This window comes from Phalacrocorax aristotelis, chromosome 12, assembly GCF_949628215.1.
Source record: "Phalacrocorax aristotelis chromosome 12, bGulAri2.1, whole genome shotgun sequence".
In the NCBI taxonomy this organism is placed as follows: domain Eukaryota; kingdom Metazoa; phylum Chordata; class Aves; order Suliformes; family Phalacrocoracidae; genus Phalacrocorax; species Phalacrocorax aristotelis.
In genome coordinates, this window is record NC_134287.1 from 23995511 (window position 1) to 24020487 (window position 24977).

The 24977-nt window shown below is 54.8% G+C and overlaps 1 long non-coding RNA gene across 2 annotated transcripts in view; it reads right to left on the reverse strand.

The window, feature by feature from the left end:
• Positions 1-3432: 3432 nt before the first annotated feature.
• The window catches only part of LOC142063778 (uncharacterized), a 222973-nt gene continuing 201428 nt past the window's right edge, over positions 3433-24977 (reverse strand). Inside the window, exons 8-10 of one of the 2 annotated variants that reach the window (XR_012662869.1) lie at positions 13173-13282; positions 3831-4022; positions 3433-3572 (exon numbers count right to left, since the gene is read on the reverse strand). This is a non-coding gene — a long non-coding RNA (uncharacterized LOC142063778). The remainder of the gene's footprint in view (positions 3573-3830; positions 4023-13172; positions 13283-24977) is intronic. The other variant, XR_012662870.1, reaches the window with a different exon arrangement.

Genomic DNA, 24977 nt, shown 5'->3' on the forward strand with positions numbered 1-24977 from the left:
ACTGGGATGTAATGGGACGGAACTGGGATGTATTGGGAGGCACTGGGAAAGAAGTGGTAGTGAACCGGGAGGGAATTGGGATGTAAGGGGATGAACTGGTAGGAAACTGGGATGTACTGGAATGTACGGCGATGTATTGGCATGTACTGGGAGCGAGCTGGGATTTACTGGGATGTACTGGGAGGAAACTGGGATTTACTGGGAGGAAACTGGGATATACTGGGAGGAAACTGGGATATACTGGGAGGAAACTGGGATATACTGGGAGGAAACTGGGATATACTGGGAGGAAAGCGGGTGTCAACTGGGACATTCCAGTTTCCTCCCAGTACATCCCAGTTCCCTACCTGTGCAGCCCAGTACATCCCAGATCCCTCCCAGTCCCTCCCAGTACATCCCAGTTCCCTCACAGTACATCCCAGTTCCCTCCCAGTTCACACACAGTTCACTCCCAGTTCCATTCCAGTACATCCCAGTACATGCCAGTTGCCTCCCAGTTTCCTCTAAGTACATCCCAGTACTTCAAAGTTCCCTCCCAGTACATCCCAGTTCCCTCTAAGTACATCCCAGTACTTCACAGTTCACTCCCACTACATCCCAGTACGTCCCAGTTCCCACTTGGTACATAACACTTCCCTCCCAATACATCCAACTTCCCTCCCAGTACATCCCAATCCCCTCCCAGTACATCCCAGTTCCCTGCCAGTATGTCCCAGTACATCCCAGTTCCCTCCCAGTTCCCTCCCACTACATCCCAGTTCCCTCCCATTACATCCCAGTTTCCTCCCAGTTCCCTCCCAGTACATACCAGTTCCCTCCCAGTACATCCCAGTACATCCCAGTTCCCACCCAGTACATCCTACTACATACCAGTTCCCTCCCAGTTCACTCCCAGTACATCCCAGTACTTCACAGTTCCATCCCAGTACATCCCAGTACGCACCAGTTCCGCTCTGTACATAACACTTCCCTCCCAGTACATAACAGTACATCCCAGTGTCCTCACAGTACGTCCCAGTTCCCTCACAGTACATCCCAGTTCCCTACCAGTACATCCCAGTTCCCTCCCTGTTCCTTCCCAGTACATAACAGTTACCTCCCAGTACATCCCAGTACATCACAGTAGATCCTGGTACATCCCAAATCCCTGCCAGTTCCACCCGGTACAACCCAGTACAAGCCTGTACATCCTAGTTCCTCCACAGTACATCCCAGGGCATCCCCGCACATTGTAGTGCCTCCCAGTACATCCCAGCTCCCTCCCAGTACTGGGAGGGACCTAGGATTAACGGGGAGGGACCTGGGATGTACTGGGAGGGACCTGGGATATACTGGGATGTAATGGGATGGAACTGGGATGTATTGGGAGGCACTGGGAAAGAAGTGGTAGTGAACCGGGAGGGAATTGGGATGTACGGGGATGAACTGGTAGGGAACTGGGATGTACTGGCATGGAACGGGGATGTATTGGGATGTACAGGCACGGAACTGGAATGTACTGCGATGTACTGGGATGTACTGGGAGCGAACTGGGATTTACTGGGATGTACTGGGAGGAGACTGGGATATAGTGGGAGGCACTGGGAGGGAAGTGGGTGTCAACTGGGACATTCCAGATTCCTCCCAGTACATCCCAGTTCCCTACCAGTGCATCCCAGTACATCCCAGATCCCTCCCAGTCTGTCCCAGTACATCCCAGTACATCCCAGTTCCCTCACAGTTCACAGACAGTTCACTCCCAGTTCCATTCCAGTACAGCCCAGTACATGCCACTTTCCTCCAAGTAAATCCCAGTTCTCTCCCACTACATCCAAGTTCCCTCCCACTTCCCTCTAAGTACATCCCAGTACTTCACAGTTCACTCCCAGTACATCCCAGTTCCCCCTCGGTACATAACAGTCCCCTCCCAGTACACCCCAGTACATCCCAGTTCCCTCCCAGTATGTCCCACTACATCCCAGTTCCCTCCCAGTCCATCCCAGTTCCCTCCCAGTAAATCCCAATTCCCAACACTTTCCACCCAGTACATCCCAGTTCCCTCCCAGTACATACCAGTTCCCTCCCAGTACATCCCAGTACTTCACAGTTCCCTCCCAGCACATCCCAGTACGTCCCAGTTCCCCTCAGTACATAACACTTCCCTCCCAGTACATCCCAGTACATCCCAGTAGATCCTGGTACATCCCAAATCCCTGCTAGTTCCACCCGGTACAACCCAGTACAAGCCTGTACACCCTACTTCCTCCACGGTACATCCCAGGACATCCCAGCACATTGTAGTGCCTCCCAGTACACCCCAGTTCCCTCCCAGTACATCCCATTACATTCCAGTGCCCTCCCCGTACATACCAAGTACATTCCAGTGCCCTCCCCGTACATACCAAGTACATCCCAGTTCCCTCCCAGTACATCCCAGTTCCCTCCCAGTACATCCCAGTTCCCTCCCAGTACATCCCAGTTCCCTCCCAGTATGTCCCAGTACATCCCAGTTCCCTCCCAGTACATCCCAGTACTTCACAGTTCCCTCCCAGCACATCCCAGTACGTCCCAGTTACCCTCAGTACATAACACTTCCCTCCCAGTACATACCAGTACATCCCAGTTCCCTACCAGTTCCTTCCCAGTACATAACAGTTACCTCCCAGTACATCCCAGTACATCCTGGTACATCCCAAATTCCTGCCAGTTCCACCCGGTACAACCCAGTACAAGCCTGTACATCCTAGTTCCTCCACACTACATCCCAGGACATCCCAGGACATTGTAGAGCCTCCCAGTACGTCCCAGTTCCCTCCCAGTACAACCCAGTAGATCCTGGTACGTCCCCGTTCCCCGCACTGTACGTCCCCGTTCCCCGCACTGTACTGGGAGGACAACCGAGCCTGCGCAGTGACTGACATAGGGAACGAGCAAGTTTGTACCCATCGCTAGACAAGACAATAATGACTATGTATGAGTATGTGAAATTTTCATCTATAAATTGTACGGGAAAGGTGCGTGAGGTACGCACGCCAGGAGGAGCGATCCCCCGTGCATCCGGCGCCGCGAATAAAGAATGCCTGCTCTTTAATACTAAATTGGTGTTGAGGAGTCGTTTCCGATTTTAACGCGTTTTTCGGTAACACAGGGAGTCAGATCAAGAGAGCCAGAGAACAACAAAACACCGACAGGCTACAGGACAGAGCAGGACGAATAAAAAAAAAAAAAAAAACTGAGCCAGAGCCAGGCAGAGAGAGGCGGAGAAAGAAAAAGGAGCCACAGGCTACAGGACAGAGAGAGGGAGGACTGAAAAGACGGGGAGGCAGGGAGCCACTCAGAGCGAGACGGAGAAAGAAGGTGCGGGGGGGGCGCAAAAAAAAATAATTTTGCAGCAGGTAAGGAAAGAGAGGGGGCCGGGGGAGAGACAGGGAGGGCCCAGGACGTACAAGAGAGGCAACGGGGCCCCAGTGGCCCAGGACTCACCGCGACTCTCGCTCTCAGCGCTGCTGGCACAATTTAGCCGTTCAGATGCTTCTTTCCCCTCCTCTCCTCCCTGCCTCTTCTGCAGCTCCAGACTCTAGGCCGTCCTCCACCTGAAGAGAATACGTGGGTGTCTTACAGCTCTTACCAGATGAGGCTTCCTAGGCACGTAGCCTAGCTCGCTCGTGCACTACACGCCCGTACCCAACTCCGGGTTACGCGTACAGACCCTACGGTGCACGTTGGTGGCCTGGCCCGCTGCAGGCTATGAAGGGGGATCCTTCCTCCCCCACCTGCATGGACAGGCTCTCTCTTGCCTGCGGCAGGAAGGCAGCTGGCAGCCAGAGCACCTTCAGTTTCTTCTTCTTTACCTTTCGTTGGCGTCTCCAGCTTCAGCCGAGGCAGCTCCTGTCCGCAGCCGGGAAGGGCTTTGTCTATCCCTTTTCGGCCCTGCGCTGCGAGGACGGCGAGGACGGGCAGAGAGAAGCCACGCGAGCCTGAGACGGCCGCAGGCAACGGCATCCCCGGGGGAAGGACAGACAACCACGTCCTCAGCACGGTCTCTGGGAGAGGGAAAGAAGAAACAGCGACCGTCATTACCGTCGATCGACCCTGGCCAAAGCCTCTCCTTCCGCAGGGGCTTCTGGACACACCGCTCCCTCCCCACGCTACTGCTAAGGGCCCCTGCGCCAAGGGGGAATCCAGTGCGCTTGAGGGACGGCTTGCTGCCTTCACGACAGGGCCTGGGGGCGGCCTAAGGCTATGCAGCACGCTTATGGGGAGGTGCCGGAGCTGGGGGCAGGCGCACGGGGCAAGGGGGGCCCGGGGAGGCTGAGCGGGACCTCCGGTGGGCCGGGGAGGCGGCCATCATCTGCGCCCTGGGCACGGGGAAAAGGTCATCGTCCTCCTCCTTTCCCTCTTCCCTTCTGTCAGCTCCCGGGGAACTCACCGCTTCTCAGGAAGCGGCCGCACCCGCAAGCCCCCAGTAATCAACACGAAGCCAACCCCAAAAATACACCTCGCGTACCGTACGCGCCACGGCCGCCCGGCACCCGAGCGCCGGAAGACCGCGCCTCCCGCCATGCCCGGCGAACCACGTGACAGAGCCGGCAGCCACTGCGCCAGGCATATAGCTCCCGGCATGCTCTGCGGCACAACCCGGCCGCCCGGCAGCCGCAAGGACTACAGCTCCCGGCATGCTCTGCGGCACAACCCGGCCGCCCGGCGGCCGGTTTGATGCGGAGCCACCCAGCATCCCTGCGAGCACAGCTGCAGGCGCAACAGCAGTTACGCAGCCACAACTAGGCACTAAACAAAGGCTTTCCAACACTGGAGGTCTAGAACAGGTAGACATTAGCACAGAAGCACAAGGGGCTCCGTCACCCTGCACAAATCTCCCCGTGCCTACACACGCACACGTTCAGAAGTTAGTTATCAGAAAACGCCCGACTCAGCCATTTGCCACAGTCACGAGACTCACGACATGATAACACGACATGACACGCGAGGTGGGCTCAGAGTTTTAAGGCAAGAAATACCTCCCACGCCCCCCACCCGAGATCTTTCAGGGTCCACACCTGCCATCGCCCCGCACCAAACCTACCCGGCCAAAGGCTTGCAGGTGGCCCGAAACACTGTACACAGAAAATAACCAGGGACAGACCTGCATTGTTCGGAAGCGAACGATGCCCGACCGGGGCTCCTCTGCGGGGCACGGAGCCCCCCGGCCCCGCCCGGAGACACACACCCGCCCCCCGCTGCCCAAACTCACCCACCAGCGCTCTCCGGCCCCCGGACACGGCCGCGCTGCTCTCTCAGGCGGCTGCCGCAGGCGAGGCTCGGGCACCGCCAGGCCTCCAGGCGTCCCAAGGGGCTGCCGGCCACCGCAGGGGATGGCTGCCGGCGGCCGGACCGCCGCGGCGCTCCCCGCCCAGCTCCGAGCAGGCTCCGCCGGCCGCGGGCTTCCCACGCCGGGCCGCAGAGGGGCCCCGGCACCGCACAGGGACGCCTCGCGACCCGGCCGCCACACGCACCGGCCCTTCGGCCTCCACACGCACCGCTCCCGCCCCCGCTCCGACGCGCCGCGCACGCGCCACCGGAAGCCCGAGCCCCGCGGGGCGGCCCTTAAAGGGCGGCCGGAAGGAACGGCCCCCACCGGCCCCGCCACCGCGCCCAGCCGGTGAGCGCCAGCGCCCCCTGCTGGCCGGGCCGCGCTCAGCTCGCGAGGGCGCCGAGGGCCGGGCGGGGCGGGACGCGCCGGCTCGGGGCCAGCGCCTTCTCGGGGCGAGCGGGAAACCCCTGCGGGCCCCGGTCACGGCCGGGCACAGCCGCGCGCCCTCCGAGAGCTGCTGAACGCGGCTGCCGCTCGTGACACATACCGAGCCGTCTGCGACGGGAGCGGGCAGAGGAGGAAGGGGCCGGCGGCCGCGGGGCCTGGCCCCAGGCGGGGGGGAGGGGCTGGGGCCCGGGGGGCCGCCCCCCTCCTCACAGTTCCCTCACAGTTCCCTCACAGTTCCCTCACAGTTCCCTCACAGTTCCCTCACAGTTCCCTCACAGTTCCCTCACAGTTCCCTCACAGTTCCCTCACAGTTCCCTCACAGTTCCCTCACAGTTCCCTCACAGTTCCCTCACAGTTCCCTCACAGTTCCCTCACAGTTCCCTCACAGTTCCCTCACAGTTCCCTCACAGTTCCCTCACAGTTCCCTCACAGTTCATCCCATGGACGGAACCGGGACCTACTGTGAGGCACTGGGAAAGAAGTGGGAGGAAGCCGGGACAGACCAATATAGCCCAGTATGGACTAGACCAATATAGCCCAGTATGGACTGGAGGGAACTGCGAGGGAACCGCGAGAGAACCCCACAGAACAAACCATGGGGCACGAGAAGGCAGAGAATTAAGAATTAGGGACAGGGAGCCAGAAAAAAAAAAAGAAAAAAAACAAAGGGAGACAGAGAGCAAAAGGAATCGCAATGCGTACGGAGAGAAGAGAGAAACAATTCTAGCATAGGGTCACGCGGGAGCCAGGGACAGCAAGATGGAGAAAGGACAGAAGCTACAGGCTACAGGGCAGAGAGGGAAGAATTAATGAATAGACACAGAGAGATGGGCAGAAAGACATGGAGAAAGGCTAAAGATCACACGGCCTACAGGGAAGAGAGAAGAGAGGGAGGAATTTTAAAAACAGGGGCAAGAAGCCAGAGAGAGGGAGAGAGAAGCAACAATAAAATGGGGACAAGCCACAGGGCAGCGAGGAGGGAATCAATGAATAAGAACACGAGACCAAAGAGAACACAATGTAGAATGGAAAAAAGGAACAGCGGCCTACAGGGAAGGAGGAATTAAAGATCAGGGACTGGGAGGCAGACAGAGACACATGAAGAAACAAGTGAAAAAAAAGAAAAAAACAAACCAACAGCAATGGGCTACAAAGACAGAGAGGGAGGAAATGAGGAAATAAAACATCGCAGCAAGGAGCTGGACAGAGAGAGATGAGGACAAACAAATAGCACGGGTCCACGTGACAGAGAACGTGGAATTAGAACACAGAGAGAGGGAGCCGGACAGAGAGAGAGGCCGAGAGAAACATCTAGACAGGCTACAGCGGGCAGAGGCAGGAATTAAAACCTAGGGACAGGGAGCTGGACAGAGAGAGATGGAGGTCACAGGGAACAGCGGTGGCTGCAGGAAGAACAGGAATTCATGAATAGGGCAAGGGAGCTGGACAGAGAAGAACTCAGAAAGGCAAGAACAGTAGCAGGGTACAGAGCAGAGAAGACGAATTAAAAAGCACGGGGGGAGCGTTGAGGCAGACAGAGAGAGATTAAGAAAAAAGTCACGGGCTACGTGGCAAAGCAGGAGGAATTCAGAAACGAGGATGGGAACCAAGGGAGAGTGTGCTGGTGAAGGATAACGGGCATTAAAAGTGAGGGACGGGGAGCTGGGAAAAGCGAGGCAGAGAAAAACAGAATCACAGAGAGAATCACACAAAGCCAAAAAAGAAGAAACTGAACAACAGGAACAGGTGTAACCAAAGCGATGAAATCAACCAACCAGAGACGGTGTTCCATTACGGGAACATGGAGCGTACCAATCAGCGCACCTGTCGATCTGCATTTTAGTGCCTAGGCGATCGTTAATGTCAGCAGAACAACAGACAACATGCTTCTGTCAGAAAAGGATGACAAAACGCGGTTTCGCTTAGCGGACTGAGAAAACTAGCCAAGACTGCCAAGAGTAAGAGCCGAGAAGCTAAAAGGTAATTCCGGCAGGGGGAGATCGCGACCACCGACTCACAGACCACCACCGACCCAAGTAACACCACCTACTCAGAAGAGAACAACGGAAGAGGACAACCGAGCCTGCGCAGTGATTGACATACGGAACGAGCAAGTTTGTACCCATCGCTAGACAAGACAATAACGACTATGTATGAGTATGTAAAATTTTCATCTACGAATTGTACAGGAAAGGTGCGTGAGGTACGCACGCCAGGAGGAGCGATCCCCCGTGCATCCGGCGCCGTGAATATAGAATGCCTGCTCTTTAATACTAAATTGGTGTTGAGGAGTCGTTTCCGATTTTAACGCGTTTTTCGGTAACAGTTTTGGCACCCCAGGTGGGAACCTGCTTTTGAATCTCGACGGATCCGTGGGATCGTGGGACCTGCAGCCGGCCCCGAGGAATTCTCCGGGAGAGCTTCCGATCCCCGGGCCAGAGAATTCTGAGCAAGATCCCCTGGATTGAGGTAAACAAGGCATTCTTTGAAGAAGAAACTTAGGTAGAATAATACGTGGGGTTAGTTTCCCACATAGGATAGGATAGCGGGTTTGAGTCCCACAGGCCTGCCCGTAAGGCGCGGCGAAAGCCACGCAGGGTCGGGGCCAAGAGGTGCCTCGGTTGGTAAGTCTCTGCTAGGCGAAAGCCTGTGGAGCGGGACCCGAGGGTAGGGGAGTCTTCAACAGGGGGTTGAAGTCTCCAGGGATATCTAGCAGGGGGCTACAGATCCCAGTGGCAGATTTCCAGTGAGACCTCTAACGGGGGTTGGAGTCCCTCCAACGGGAAGAAGTGGCATATGTTGATTTGTTCTTTACACCGTGGAATCATCCCGAGCAGCAGAAACAGCGTGAGGTATGTCCACAAGATTCTACGGCAATGTTTCTGAAAAGAGGAAAACGTGGTGAGAACTTGAAAGAGTGTTGCTCTACTTGTGATACTGGATACTTCGCTTGATGAAACTGACAAGAAAATAGTATGGAATACAGCCAGAAGGCAGGTGCAGGGAGCACATGCTAACGGGAATTTACAGAGAACAATGAATAAGAATTTTCCATCTACAAATCCCGAGTGGGACCCTAATCAGCCAGGACCCAGGGGAATGTTGACTAGATGTCAGAGAGAGATTTTATTTGGAGTAAGACAAGCAATGCCAAAAGCAATAAATTGGTCAAAATTTATGAAGTGAGACAAGAATTAAGTGAGTCCCCTTCAGCCTTTATGGAAAGACTGAAGGTGACCACCAGAAAATATACTCATTTGAACCCAGAAAAACCAGAAAAAGCAATTCAGCTGGTCTCTATATTCATAAGACAATCAGCCCCAGATGGGGGCGGGGGGAGAGAAAACAACCTTCAGAAACTAGAACAACCTGAATCCAGAGATCTGGGTTAAATGCTTGAAGTAGCTTGGCATGAAGGAGACCAGGGGAATCAACCCTAGCTGAACACCTGGTTACACTGAAGCTACGGAATGAAGAAATAGAATTTTTGGTAGATACGGGAGCCACTTATTTGGTATTGAATACACGTGAAGAGAAATTTGATCATAAATCAGTAGATGTTGCTAGCGCAACAGGGCAAAGAAAAATTAGCCCCTCTCAGAGCCATTAAAGTTTAAATTGGAGAAGCAATGGGCAACTCACCAGTTTCTGCATATGCCTGAATGTCCACTGCCTCTGTTATGACGAGATCTATTAGGTCAATTAGATGCTCAAGTAACTTTTAAAGATGGAGAGATTAAATCACTAATACCAGAATCAAAAGCCACAGAGGCGAGAGCGTTTATGTTACAGGATTCCTCCAGGGAGGAACGGGTTCCCGAGGAAGTGGAAAACGTAGTAATTCCTTTGGTTTGAGCGAGCGGAGCTCCGGAGCGATCTAAGTGGGCAGAGCCGGTAAAAGTAACCTTAAAGCCTGGAGCCAAGCCCGTAAGACAAAAACAATACCCTATTAAGCGAGAGGCTCGAAAAGGATTACAGAAGTTAATTATAAAATTTTTCAGAATATGAGCTTTTAGTGGAATGTGAATCAGAATATAGTACTCCTGTGTCGCCAGTAAAGAAATCTAGAGGCAAAGAGTATTAGCTAGTTCACGATTTAAGGGCTATAAATCAGGTGGTCCAAGATATACATCCGGTAGTAGCTAATCCATACGCTTTACTGACCTCTTTTAAAGGAGGAGCATAAATGGTTTACTGTACTAGATTTGAAGGACGCCTTCTTTTGCATACCTCCAGGCATAAAAAGTCAAAGCCTATTTGCTTTGCAATGGGAAAGCCCCACCACAGAATGAAAGACACAGCTACCATGGACCGTACTTCCACAAGGATTTAAAAATAGTCCTACGATACTTGAGACTCAGCTGGCAAAAAAAAATTAGAGATATAGAAAAAACAGAACCCAGGGAGAGGCATCTTGTTACAGAATGCGGATGACATTCTGATAGCGGCACAAAGTAAAGAAAAATGTTTTGAAATTTTTAAATTTTCTCGGCCAAGGAAGATGCGGAGTTTCCAGAAACAAAACCCAAATAGGAAAAGAAGCAGCCATTTATTTAGGATTTGAAATATCTCAAAGACAAAGACAATTAGAAAGTGAAAAGAAAGAAACTATTTGTCAAATTCCCGAACCTAGCAGCCCGAAGGAACTGAGAGCTTTTCTGAAAACAATGAAATAGCATCAGCTCTGGATTCTGAACTATAGACTGTATGTAAAACCATTATTTGAGGCATTGAAAGACTCAAAAGGATAAATATTTAACCTGGATGCCCGGATGCCAAACGGCATTCAAAGAACTGAAAAGAGCCTCGATGATGGCCCCTGCATTAGGCCTACCTGATTTCGCTAAACCTTTTGAGTTGTTTGTCCACGAAAGACAACATTTAGCCCTTGGAGTGCTGACACAGCGACTGGGAACCTGGAAGAGACCTGTGGGCTACTTCTCCAAACAACCTGACCACGCGAGTAAAAGATGGCCTAGGTGTTTACGGGCAGTAGCAACAACAGCACTGCCGATCCGGGAAGCCCCAAAGTTAACAATGGGACAGAAGATGACAGTATATGTCCCGCACATAGCAGTGACTGTTTTAGAACAAAAGGGGGGTCGTTGGCTATCCCTTAGCAGAATGTTGAAATATCAAGTTGTTCTGTTAGAACAAGACGATGTGGAATCGAAGACTACTGCTATACTGAATCCTGCTATGTTTTTAACAACAGAAAACCTTACGGACAATTTAGAACACGATCGCTTGCTAACTATTGAACAAGTCTATTCCAGCAGACCAGACCTGAGACACAAACCTCTGGGAAAATCCTGATCTGGAGTTGTTTACAGATGGAAGAAGCTCTGGGCGAGAAGAGAAGCGAATGGCCGGATATGCTGTCGTTATCGCCGCCGAGGGAACGGAGTCAGGGGTGCTGCCTGCAAACACCTCAGCACAGAAAGCAGTATTGGTAGCATTGAAGCGAGCTCTGCGAATGGCAGAAGGACAAAGGATAAATATCTAGACTGATTCCAAACGTGCATTTGGTGTGATCCACGATCATGGAGCTATTGGGAAGGAGAAAGGACTGCCATCAGCCCAAGAATCATCAATACAGCATAAAGAAGAAATTCTCCAACTTCCGGAAGACGTGCAGAAACCAAAAGAAGTGGCGGTAAAGCGTTGCAAAGCTCATCAATTTGGCCAGACGGCTGTAAACATAAGCAAACGACTGACCGATAAAGCTGCAAAGAGGACTGCAGAGCAAGGTATCCTTGCACTAGTACCAGTAAAACAGATCAGAATTCCAAAGTTGAAACCGAGATATAATAAATTGGATGAGCAATTAGCAGAACAATTGGAAGCATCACAAAACACAGAGAGATGGTAGGTAACACCAGAAAAACAAGTAATAACAACAACCACCCCACAAGTTATGACAGAACTTGCAAAAGAAAACCATGAGCAAACACATTAGGCTGTAGGCGCTACGGTTTTGAGTTTAAAAACATCTGTAGCGTGTGTAGGCACGACAAGAATAGTTAAACCCATAGTAGCTAAGTGTCCAATCTGTCCTAGAAATAATCCCCTGAACCAAAGGAAACAACCTTTAGGAGTAACAAAAAAAATGCTCCCGGAAATTATTAGCAAATTAAGTTCTCTGAGTTACCCAGACAAAATAGATATAGCAGTATTTGTCAGTGCTGATTGACAAATTTTCTAGATGGCCAGCAGCTTTCTCGTGCTGCACCGACAAAGCTAGAGTAGTAGTTAAGACGTTGCTGAAGGAAATAATACCAAGATTTAGAGTGCCAACGGGAATGTCCTCTGATAGAGCACCACATTTTTTTGCAGAGGTACTTCAACAAATTAATAAAATTTTGGGTAGAAAATGGGACCTGCATACACCCTGGAGACCACAATCAAGTGAAAAATTTCAGAACATGAAGCAAACACTAAACTGACATAGTGGAATATTATTGATCTAGGATGGAAGTATTGAGAAAATTATTATTTCAGAACTTCCAAACAGGGGAAATGTAACCAAAGTGATGAAATCAACCAGAGACGGTGTTCCATTACGGGAACATGGAGCGTACCAATCAGCGTATCTGTCGATCTGCATTTTAGTCCGTAGGCGATCATTAATGCGAACAGAACAACAGACAACGTGCTTCTGTCAGAAAAGGATGAAAAAACGCTGTTTCGCTTAGCGGACTGAGAAAACTAGCCAAGACTGCCAAGAGTAAGAGCCGAGAAGCTAAAAGGTAATTCCGGCAGGGGGAGATCGCGACCACCGACTCACAGACCACCACCGACCCAAGTAACAGAAGAGAACAACGGAAGAGGACAACCGAGCCTGCGCAGCGATTTACATACGGAACGAGCAAGTTTGTACCAATCAGCAGACAGGACAATAATGAATATGTATGAATACGTAAAACATTGATCTACAAATTGTACGGGAAAGGTGCGTGAGGTACGCACACCAGGAGGAGCGATCCCCCGTGCATCCGGCGCCGCGAATAAAGAATGCCTGCTCTTTAATACTAAATTGGTGTTGAGGAGTCGTTTCCGATTTTAACGCGTTTTTCGGTAACACAGGGAGTCAGATCAAGAGAGCCAGAGAACAACAAAACACCGACAGGCTACAGGACAGAGCAGGAGGAAAAAAAAAAAAAAAACGGAGCCAGAGCCAGGCAGAGAGAGGCGGAGAAAGAAAAAGGAGCCACAGGCTACAGGACAGAGAGAGGGAGGACTGAAAAGATGGGGAGGCAGGGAGACACTCAGAGCGAGATGGAGAAAGAAGGTGCGGGGGGGGGGGGGGGGGGGGGGGCGCAAAAAAAAAAGTAAATTTTGCAGCAGGTAAGGAAAGAGAGGGGGCCGGGGGAAAGACAGGGAGGGCCCAGGACGCACAAGAGAGGCAACGGGGCCCCAGTGGCCCAGGACTCACCGCGACTCTCGCTCTCAGCGCTGCTGGCACAATTTAGCCGTTCAGATGCTTCTTTCCCCTCCTCTCCTCCCTGCCTCTTCTGCAGCTCCAGACTCTAGGCCGTCCTCCACCTGAAGAGAATACGTGGGTGTCTTACAGCTCTTACCAGATGAGGCTTCCTAGGCACGTAGCCTAGCTCGCCCGTGCTGGAGCTGGGGGCAGGCGCACGGGGCAAGGGGGGCCAGGGGAGGCTGAGGGGGAGCTCTGGTGAGCTGGGGAGTCGGCCATCTTCTGCACCCAGAAGCTGCAGGGGGAAAAGGTCATCATCCTCCTCCTCCTTTCCCTCTTCCCTTCTATCAGCTCCCGGGTAACTCCTAGGGCTGCCCTCACCCGCTCGCCTTTAGCATACCAGAAGCCTGCCTCGGCGGGTCATTTGAAGCTTCCCATCCCACCAGCCCCAGTAGTACAGGCACACAAGGAGATACCCCTGCACCCACCAAAGGGGCTCGCTCACCTCGCCGGCAGCCCTAGGCCTCACCCGACACAGGGAATCGTGTCCGACACACCACCACGCTGCAGCAAGAGCAGAGGAGGCCTTTCCTTACCAGGAAGCAGCAACGAGCACGGCGGCATCACCTCGCAGGCACTGCAGCATCGCAGGGCTGTTACCTGCGGAGAGAGCAATGGGGATCACAGGGACGCCACCGCGCGTGCACGGCTCCCGGGCTCAGTACCCAATTCTGGTCGCTGGGCAGCAGCATTATCTGAATTACTCTTCTCGATTAATACCATCCAGAAACCGTAACTTGGCTGCATCCACAGAGCTTCTATTCCTCTGCACCTTTCCCCCTCGCAGCCCCAGCAGCGCCATTCATTGCCTCTGCACCAAACAGCAAAGTGTCTCGAGGGAGGAGAAGCAGCACAGCAAACCTGGGGAACAAGGTTGGGTTCCCACCCCCGCAGAATAAGCCCCAGGAACTGCTTGTAGGCATGTGGCATCAGGGTTGTGATCGGGTTTTGGTTTGGTTTTCTTTTTTTTTCCCCCGCCTTCTTTACATAATGTAATAATTGGGGTTGCTTTTCCAAACTACTGAGTTCTGTGGGGATTTTTTGTGCTTTTGCCCTACAAAAAATGGTCATTTTCACTTTCGGTTTTGTGCATGAGAATGGTTGGTGGGTGCTTTTAGGTTGTTGTTCCTTCCCCCCACCCCCTTTTTTTTTTCCTTTCCAGCCGCACAAATCCAGCTGGAGTTGGCTTTCCCAGAAGCCCCAAGTTGTTTTCTTTCCACCAGAATTCTTCCTGTATTTTCACCCCTCATTGCAGGCCCAGAGTCAAGGGGTTTGAGGTATTTTTGTGCCCAGGCAGCAGCTCCCAGGCTGCATAAGCAGCCCCACAGGGGGAAGTCCCCGTTTGAGGGAATCGGCCCCAAATTGGGATGGGAAAGTGAAGAGAAGGAGAAAAAACCCTGAATAACCTGAAAAAGAACACCTACTCCAGCCCACCAAGCACCGGTCACCTTGCCTGACTCACCTCCAGGGCCCACATCACGCTCGGCTCATCGCTTAGCACCCTCAGATCACAAAAAAAAAAAAAAAGAGTAAAACCCATAATGGAGCCCTATAGCCATCAGTCACATCTTCCCTCCAGTACTACACACAGACTCACCTTCTTACAGCGCTCCCCTGGGCTCTCCTCCGTTGCCCTGCACGACTCATCCATCTGCACCTGGAAAAACAGTGTTACTGAACAAGTCACCTGGAGGCACAGCAACAGCTTAACCATTCCACAGCTCCTGCGCCCACGTAGGAATACCATCTAGAGCCCAACTACAGCCTGCCGTTAAAGGAAATGCATTAAATCAAACGTTAAGCCCTCGCACATACAAGCCGGAACAGCAAAAACACGGCACGCTCGCGCACCCAGGGCGCAGCCCGACGGAGGTCCACGCGCACCTCGCCGGTTTGATGCGGAGCCACCCAGCATCCCTGCGAGCACAGCTGCAGGCGCAACAGCAGTTTCACCTACACCCATCTCGGCACGCAGCGCTTCTGAAGCTTTAAGCTGAAAGCCCTACCTTGACGCTTGGCCACACTAGAAGCGAGCCGTAGCTAGGACTCCACAGAAACACAGCAACACAAATTGCACACCCACAGCGGCGACAGCCTTGCAACTACTTAGACCAGGAACAACAGAGGAAAGTAAAACGGCTTCATCACCCGCACAGGAAAAGCGGCAGACGGAGGCAAAGGGTCAGCATTCATAGCCCTTACAGAACACAGGCGTTCTCTCTCCTTCCATTCCTAAACCCATCCCTTAGGTCTAAATATCGCAGCCCTGCTGTGGCAATAGCGAGAGCGGGGAACGAGAGCCCTGCCGCCGGCCGTTTGTGCGGCAGGACACAAAAACAGAGGGACATGTTTTGCCACACACAACCCTGAATCTCCTGAAAAGTTATGTTTACCAAAAATAGGCATTTGGAACATATTGCCAAAAACAAAACATTCGGCAATAAAACTTTTATGTGTTTGACACCCGCACATTTTTTGGGAACTTGCTATTTGCTTCCTGGTTTTGCTGGTCTTCCCTCAGAAGTTCTACCTGCAGCCAAGTTATTCCCACCCGCCCGACCGGTTCAAGCATTCACCTTCCTGGTATTACCAGCACATTGAGACACAGGCGAGGAACTTAACTGCTCTTCTAAAACTATCCAAATGACAATTACAGCCCTGAAAGAGGAGTGGAAGAGAAGAACAGGAGAGATCAGGCAGCAAAAATGCTCTGCAGGCTGCTGCCAGCCAACACTGCACTCTTTTGTTAAAGCCACCCCGCCCCCCCAAATGCAAACAAAAAAACCCCCCATGACTTCATGAAGTGCGTGGGTTTTTTTTCTTTTCAGTAGTCCTTTTGGAGCTCATCCCTGTCTCAGCATCTTGTCTTGTCAGAGCATGAAGTGCAGATGATCTGTATCCCGATGACATTTGCATGGGATGAATACATTTTCAGAAATAGACCCGATCCGTGAGACTCCTGTCACCTTTGTGGTTTTAATAATCGTAACTCAATTTTATCGACTGACACACTTGTGAGAAAACTAATTAACTTGAAACGTAGCCTCTCCTCGGGGAAAAAATGTGTTAGACACCAAATGAAACCGATTCAGAGCTCCAAACCACGATGGAGCCGATAGAGCTGTTGTGACTTAGTTTGTATGTTTAATTAATTGGTTAATAACTCTTCTAAGCAGCGCAGAATGAAGAGCTGGACCCAAAGAGGGTGCGCTGCGCTGGATCCAAAAAGCACCCTTCCTCCAGAGACCCGCCTCAGGTGGCGAGTTCGCTCTGGTGCATGCCGGCCTCCCGAACTTCGGGGTCCGATGTGACCGGACCCCCACCTCCGGGGAGGGTCCTCGTACCCTGCCCAACCCTTGCTTTCCCCTGCAGCCCCCGATGCCCCCACGCCACCCCCACAAGCAGCCAAACCGGCTTCTGCTTTTGGCCCCCAAACCAGCTCACTTTGGGACCGGTTCTGAGCCAAAAAGCCCAGCTGCTGAGCCTGTTCTCAAGTCCCAAAAGCGCAGCACTTGACCTCTGCTCCTCAGCCCAAAACCACACCACTTAGTCCCCTCGCTCAGGCCCTCAAAACGCACGACTCGATCTGTTTCAGGGCCCCGGCGTCAGCCACAGGAGCCTGCTCTCAAGGCCCAGGAACAGAAGAGCTGTGCTCTCCACGCTCAGGGACCAAACCAGCTGAACCTGGCTGCGTCCCGGCCCCCTCCGCAGTCCCCACGGGCAACGCTCAGGGCCGCGGAGAGCGCAGCCACCCCGCAGCCCTGCACCCCCACGGCCCACGCGGGCACTGTCGGGGAGGCCTTGGGAACTGAACTGCGCGGGCCCGGCCCCGCACCCCGGCGGGGCAGCCCAGCACCGGCCCGGCAGCGCTTTCTTCCTGCTCTCGCAGGCCTCGTTTCCCCGGCAGCGCCGGGCCCGCACCCCAACCCCACAGGGGGCCGGGCCCGGCCCGCCTCCAGCAAACCGCGGCGGCAGCAGCCGGGGTCCCTGCCTGCCTCGCGGGCAAGGGGGGACCCGCCCGGCACCGCAGGAGCCCCCGCCGGGGTCGCCGCCGCCGCCGCCCGACCCCGACGAGGAGCAGTCGAGAGCCGGGTGGGGCTGCCCCTACTCCCCGGGGACGGGCACGGGCTCGGCCCCAAAACCCAACCACCGACCCACGACAGCGCTCGGCCCGGGGCCGCTGCTGCCCGCACCCCGCCGCCCCCCCGGGGGCTCCGCGGACCGGGAGACCCCACAGCCCAAACCCGCCGACCCACAGCGCGCCCGGCCATGCGGCTCCTCACCTGCTCTGGCGCGGCTCCGGCTGCCCCACGGCCCGGCACGGAGCCGAACCCGGCCACCGGACCATCCGCCAACCCCCCCAACCCCCGGACGCTCCGGGACGGTTCTCGTCCCTTTTCGCTCTGACGCCTCGAGCCGAGCCGGCCCCGCTCCTCCGAGCTACCGGCGGTGCCCGCTCTGCTGCTCGGGGCCGGGCCCTGTTCTCGCCCGGACGCGAGAAGCCGCTCCGGGGTCTTCTCGGTGCGTCCAGCCCCGTGCCGTGCCGGAGCGGGGAGAGCCGGGTACGAGCGCGGAGCCCTGGGGCAGGGGTTGCCCCAGTGCCGCCGACGGTGTGTGGGGGGGTGTCGTCGTCCCCCGCCCCACGCGGGGGGCGCACACACGGTACACCCGCGGGCAGGGGCATCCCCGGGGAGCCGTGCGGCCGGGCTGCGCCGTAGGAGGGGAAGGTGATGTTGGTTTCCCATTTTCCCCGCAAACTGATCCTCCCCCCCGGCCCCCCTTTCCCGCGCGTTACAGCCCGCGAAAAAGCTTTTAACAACCCGATCGACAACACTCCCTTTATCCCTCTTCCAGCAGCAGCAGCAGCAGCAGCGAGAGATTAAGGCAACTGCAGCAGAGAGGAGGAAGGCAAGGAGAGCCTTTTCAAGCAAGGGCAGGACAAAATGCACGGCGTGGACAGGCACAGGAGAGGCTGCATTATCTGGAAAGCACAACGCCTGCCCAAGGGCAGAAAATAAGGAACGAATTGTTTCCAAGGAGCTGCAGCAGACGAATCACCTTTTTCTTTATTGCACTCCTGCCCTTTGTTATCCAAAGCGATAGGCTTCACCACCGGGCAGAAAATAGCTGCCTAGATTTACACGGACAACCAGAAACAATCAAGCCACCCAGCAAGAAGTTCGCAGCAGAGGTATAACCCATCAGCAGCTAAAACATTTGTTACGCAGGCACAACTAGGCACTAAACAAAGGCTTTCCAACTCTGGAGGTCTAGAACAGGTAGACATTAGCACAGAAGCACAAGGGGCTCCGTCACCCTGCACAAATCTCCCCGTGCCTACACACGCACACGTTCAGAAGTTAGTTATCAGAAAACGCCCGACTCAGCCATTTGCCACAGTCACGAGACTCACGACATGACACACGAGGTGGGCTCAGAGTTTTAAGGCAAGAAATACCTCCCCCACCCCCCACCAGAGATCTTTCAGGCTCCAGACCTGCCATCTCCCCGCACCAAACGTAACCGGCCAAAGGCTTTCAGGTGACCCAAAACACAGTACACAAAAAATAACCGGGGAGAGCCCTACATTGTGGAAAAGCGAACGATGCCCGACCGGGGCTTCTCTGCGGGGCCCGGCCCCCGCCCCGCCCCCGGCCCGACCCGCACGGAGATACCCCCCGGCCCGCGCCAGGCCTCACCTCACACGGAGACCCACCCGCTGCCCGAACTCACCCACCAGCGCTCTCCGGCCCCCGGACACGGCCGCGCTGCTCTCTCAGGCGGCTGCCGCAGGCGAGGCTCGGGCACCGCCAGGCCTCCAGGCGTCCCGAGGGGCTGCCGGCCACCGCAGGGGATGGCTGCCGGCGGCCGGACCGCCGCGGCGCTCCCCGCCCAGCTCCGAGCAGGCTCCGCCGGCCGCGGGCTTCCCACGCCGGGCCGCAGAGGGGCCCCGGCACCGCACAGGGACGCCTCGCGACCCGGCCGCCACACGCACCGGCCCTTCGGCCTCCACACGCACCGCTCCCGCCCCCGCTCCGACGCGCACGCGCCACCGGAAGCCCGAGCCCCGCGGGGCGGCCCTTAAAGGGCGGCCGGAAGGAACGGCCCCCACCGGCCCCGCCCCCGCGCCGGACCGCCCCCGCGCCCAGCCGGTGAGCGCCAGCGCCCCCTGCTGGCCGGGCCGCGCTCAGCTCGCGAGGGCGCCGAGGGCCGGGCGGGGCGGGGCGGGACGCCCCGGCTCGGGGCCAGCGCCTTCTCGGGGCGAGCGGGAAACCCCTGCGGGCCCCGGTCACGGCCGGGCACAGCCGCGCGCCCTCCGAGAGCTGCTGAACGGGGCTGCCGCTCGTGACACATACCGAGCCGTCTGCGACGGGAGCGGGCAGAGGAGGAAGGGGCCGGCGGCCGCGGGGCCCTGGCCCAAGGCGGGGGGGGGGGGCTGGGGCCCGGGGGGCCGCCCCCCTCCTCACAGTTCCCTCACAGTTCCCTCCCAGTTCCTTCCCAGTACATAACAGTTACCTCCCAGTACATCCCAGTAGATCCTGGTACATCCCAAATCCCTGCCAGTTCCACCCGGTACAACCCAGTACAAGCCTGTACATCCTAGTTCCTCCACGGTACATCCCAGGGCATCCCCGCACATTGTAGTGCCTCCCAGTACATCCCAGGTCCCTCCCAGTACTGGGAGGGACCTGGGATGTACTGGGAGGGAACTGGGATGTACTGGGAGGGACCTGGGATGTACTGGGAGGGAACTGGGATGTACTGGGATGTAATGGGACGGAACTGGGATGTATTGGGAGGCACTGGGAAAGAAGTGGTAGCGAACCGGGAGGGAATTGGGATGTACGGGGATGAACTGGTAGGAAACTGGGATGTACTGGCATGGAACGGGGATGTATTGGGATGTACAGGAACGGAACTGGAATGTACTGCGATGTACTGGGATGTACTGGGAGCAAATTGGAATTTACTGGGATGTACTGGGAGGAAACTGGGATATACTGGGTGGAAACTGGAATATACTGGGAGGCACTGGGAGGGAAGTGGGTGTCAACTGGGACATTCCAGTTTCCTCCCAGTACATCCCAGTTCCCTACCAGTGCAGCCCAGTACATCCCATTTCCCGCCCAGTCCGTCCCAGTTCCCTCCCAGTACATCCCAGTTCCCTCACAGTTCACACACAGTTCACTCCCAGTTCCATTCCAGTACATCCCAGTACATGCCAGTTGCCTCCCAGTTTCCTCTAAGTACATCCCAGTACTTCAAAGTTCCATCCCAGTACATCCCAGTTCCCTCCCACTCCGTCCCAGTACATCCCAGTTCCCTCCCAGTACATCCTACTACATACCAGTTCCCTCCCAGTTCACTCCCAGTACACAACAGTTACCTCCCAGTACGTCCCAGTTCCCTCCCAGTACGTCCCAGTACATCCCAGTTCCGTCCCAGTTCCCTACCAGTGCGTCCTAGTTCCCTCCCAGTACGTCCCAGTTCCCTCTTAGTCCATTCCAGTTCCCTCCAGTATATCCCAGTACATCCCAGTTCCCTCCAGTACATCTCAGTTCCCTCACAGTTCACACACAGTTCACTCCCAGTTCCATTCCAGTACATCCCAGTACATGCCAGTTCCCTCCCACTACATCCCAGTTCCCTCACAGTTCACACACAGTTCACTCCCAGTTCCATTCCAGTACATCCCAGTACATGCCAGTTCCCTCACAGTACATCACACTACATCCCAGTTCCCTCCCAGTTGCTGCTAAGTACACCCCAGTACTTCACAGTTCCCTCCCAGCACATCCCAGTACGTCCCAGTTCCCCTCAGTACATAACACTTCCCTCCCAGTACATACCAGTACATCCCAGTGTCCTCACAGTAAGTCCCAGTTCCCTCACAGTACATCCCAGTTCCCTCCCAGTCCGTCCCAATCCCCTCCCAGTACATCCCAGTTCCCTCCCAGTATGTCCCAGTACATCCCAGTTCCCTCCCAGTAAATCCCAGTTCCCTCCCAGTTCCCTCCCACTACATCCCACTTCCCTCCCAGTACATACCAGTTCCCTCCCAGTACATCCCAGTACATCCTGGTACATCCCAGTTCCCACCCAGTACATCCTACTACATACCAGTTCACTCCCAGTACATCCCAGTTCCCTCCCAGTACATCCCAGTTCCCTCCCTGTTCACTCCCCGTACATAACAGTTACCTCCCAGTACATCCCAGTAGATCCTGGTACATCCCAAATCCCTGCCAGTTCCACCCGGTAGAACCCAGTACAAGCCTGTACATCCTAGTTCCTCCACAGTACATCCCAGGGCATCCCCGCACATTGTAGTGCCTCCCAGTACATCCCAGGTCCCTCCCAGTACTGGGAGGGAACTGGGACGTACTGGGAGGGAACTGGGACGGAACTGGGATGTAATGGGACGGAACTGGGATGTATTGGGAGGCACTGGGAAAGAAGTGGTAGTGAACCGGGAGGGAATTGGGATGTACGGGGATGAACTGGTAGGGAACTGGGATGTACTGGCATGGAATGGGGATGTATTGGGATGTACAGGAACGGAACTGGAATGTACTGGGATGTACTGGGAGCGAACTGGGATTTACTGGGATGTACTGGGAGGAAACTGGGATATACTGGGAGGAAACTGGGAGGGAAGTGGGTGTCAACTGGGACATTCCAGTTTCCTCCCAGTACATCCCAGTTCCCTACCAGTGCATCCCAGTCCGTCCCAGTTCCCTCCCAGTCCGTCCCAGTACATCCTACTACATACCAGTTCCCTGCCAGTTCACTACCGGTACACAACAGTTACCTCCCAGTACGTCCCAGTTCCCTCCCAGTACGTCCCAGTACATCCCAGTTCCGTCCCAGTTCCCTACCAGTGCGTCCTAGTTCCCTCCCAGTACGTCCCAGTTCCCTCTTAGTCCATTCCAGTTCCCGCCAGTATATCCCACTACATCCCAGTTCCCTCCAGTACATCTCAGTTCTCTCCCATTTCCCTCCCAGTACATCCCAGTTCCCTCACAGTTCACACACAGTTCACTCCCAGTTCACACACAGTTCACTCCCAGTTCCATTCCAGTACATCCCAGTACATGCCAGTTCCCTCCCAGTACATCACACTACATCCCAGTTCCCTCCCAGTTGCTGCTAAGTACATCCCAGGACTTCACAGTTCCCTCCCAGCACATCCCAGTACGTCCCAGTTCCCCTCAGTACATAACACTTCCCTCCCAGTACATACCAGTACATCCCAGTGTCCTCACAGTACGTCCCAGTTCCCTCCCAGTACATAACAGTTCCCTCCCAGTCCGTCCCAATCCCCTCCCAGTACGTCCCAGTTCCCTGCCAGTATGTCCCAGTACATCCCAGTTGCCTCCCAGCACATCCCAGTTCCCTCCCAGTAAATCCCAGTTCCCTCCCAGTTCCCTCCCACTACATCCCAGTTCCCTCCCAGTACATACCAGTTCCCTCCCAGTACATCCCAGTTCCATCCCAGTACATCCCAGTTCCCACCCAGTACATCCTACTACATACCAGTTCCCTCCCAGTTCACTCCCAGTACATCCCAGTACTTCACAGTTCCCTCCCAGTACATCCCAGTACGTCCCAGTTCCCCTCAGTACATAACACTTCCCTCCCAGTACATAACAGTACATCCCAGTGTCCTCACAGTACGTCCCAGTTCCCTCCCAGTACATCCCAGTTCCCTACCAGTACATCCCAGTTCCCTACCAGTTCCTTCCCAGTACATAACAGTTACCTCCCAGTACATCCCAGTACATCCCAGTAGATCCTGGTACATCCCAAATCCCTGCCAGTTCCACCCGGTACAACCCAGTACAAGCCTGTACATCCTAGTGCCTCCACAGTACATCCCAGGGCATCCCCGCACATTGTAGTGCCTCCCAGTACATCCCAGGTCCCTCCCAGTTCACTCCCAGTACACAACAGTTACCTCCCAGTACATCCCAGTACATCCTAGTAGATCCTGGTACATCCCAAATCCCTGCCAGTTCCACCCGGTACAACCCAGTACAAGCCTGTACATCCTAGTTCCTCCACAGTACATCCCAGGGCATCCCCGCACATTGTAGTGCCTCCCAGTACATCCCAGTTCCCTCCCAGTACTGGGAGGGACCTGGGATGTACTGGGAGGGAACTGGGACGTACTGGGAGGGAACTGGGATGTACTGGGAGGGAACTGAGATGTACTGGGATGTAATGGGACGGAACTGGGATGTATTGGGAGGCACTGGGAAAGAACTGGTAGTGAACCGGGAGGGAATTGGGATGTACGGGGATGAACTGGTAGGAAACTGGGATGTACTGGCATGGAACGGGGATGTATTGGGATGTACAGGAACAGAACTGGAATGTACGGCGATGTATTGGCATGTACTGGCAGCGAGCTGGGATTTACTGGGATGTACTGGGAGGAAACTGGGATATACTGGGAGGCACTGGGAGGGAAGTGGGTGTCAACTGGGACATTCCAGTTTCCTCCCAGTACATCCCAGTTCCCTACCAGTGCAGCCCAGTACATCCCAGATCCCTCCCAGTACATCCCAGATCCCTCCCAGTCTGTCCCAGTACATCCCAGTACATCCCAGTTCCCTCACAGTACATCCCAGTTCCCTCACAGTTCACACACAGTTCACTCCCAGTTCCATTCCAGTACATCCCAGTACATGCCACTTTCCTCCAAGTAAATCCCAGTTCCCTCCCACTACATCCAAGTTCCCTCCCACTTCCCTCTAAGTACATCCCAGTACTTCACAGTTCACTCCCAGTACATCCCAGTTCCCCCTCGGTACATAACAGTTCCCTCCCAGTACACCCCAGTACATCCCAGTTCCCTCCCAGTATGTCCCACTACATCCCAGTTCCCTCCCAGTCCATCCCAGTTCCCTCCCAGTAAATCCCAATTCCCAACACTTTCCACCCAGTACATCCCAGTTCCCTCCCAGTACATACCAGTTAACTCCCAGTACATAACACTTCCCTCCCAGTACATCCCAGTACATCCCAGTAGATCCTGGTACATCCCAAATCCCTGCTAGTTCCACCCGGTACAACCCAGTACAAGCCTGTACATCCTAGTTCCTCCACAGTACATCCCAGGGCATCCCCGCACATTGTAGTGCCTCCCAGTACATCCCAGCTCCCTCCCAGTACTGGGAGGGACCTGGGATGTACTGGGAGGGAACTGGGATGTACTGGGATGTAATGGGATGGAACTGGGATGTATTGGGAGGCACTGGGAAAGAAGTGGTAGTGAACCGGGAGGGAATTGGGATGTACGGGGATGAACTGGTAGGAAACTGGGATGTACTGGAATGGAACGGGGATGTATTGGGATGTACAGGAACGGAACTGGAATGTACGGCGATGTATTGGCATGTACTGGGAGCGAGCTGGGATTTACTGGGATGTACTGGGAGGAAACTGGGATATACTGGGAGGAAACTGGGATATACTGGGAGGAAACTGGGAGGGAAGTGGGTGTCAACTGGGACATTCCAGTTTCCTCCAAGTACATCCCAGTTCCCTACCAGTGCAGCCCAGTACCTCCCAGTTCCCTCCCAGTCCGTCCCAATCCCCTCCCAGTACATCCCAGTTCCCTGCCAGTATGTCCCAGTACATCCCAGTTCCCTCCCAGTACATACCAGTTCCCTCCCAGTACATCCCAGTTCCCTCCCAGTTCCCTCCCACTACATCCCAGTACATCCCAGTTCCCTCCCAGTACATCCCAGT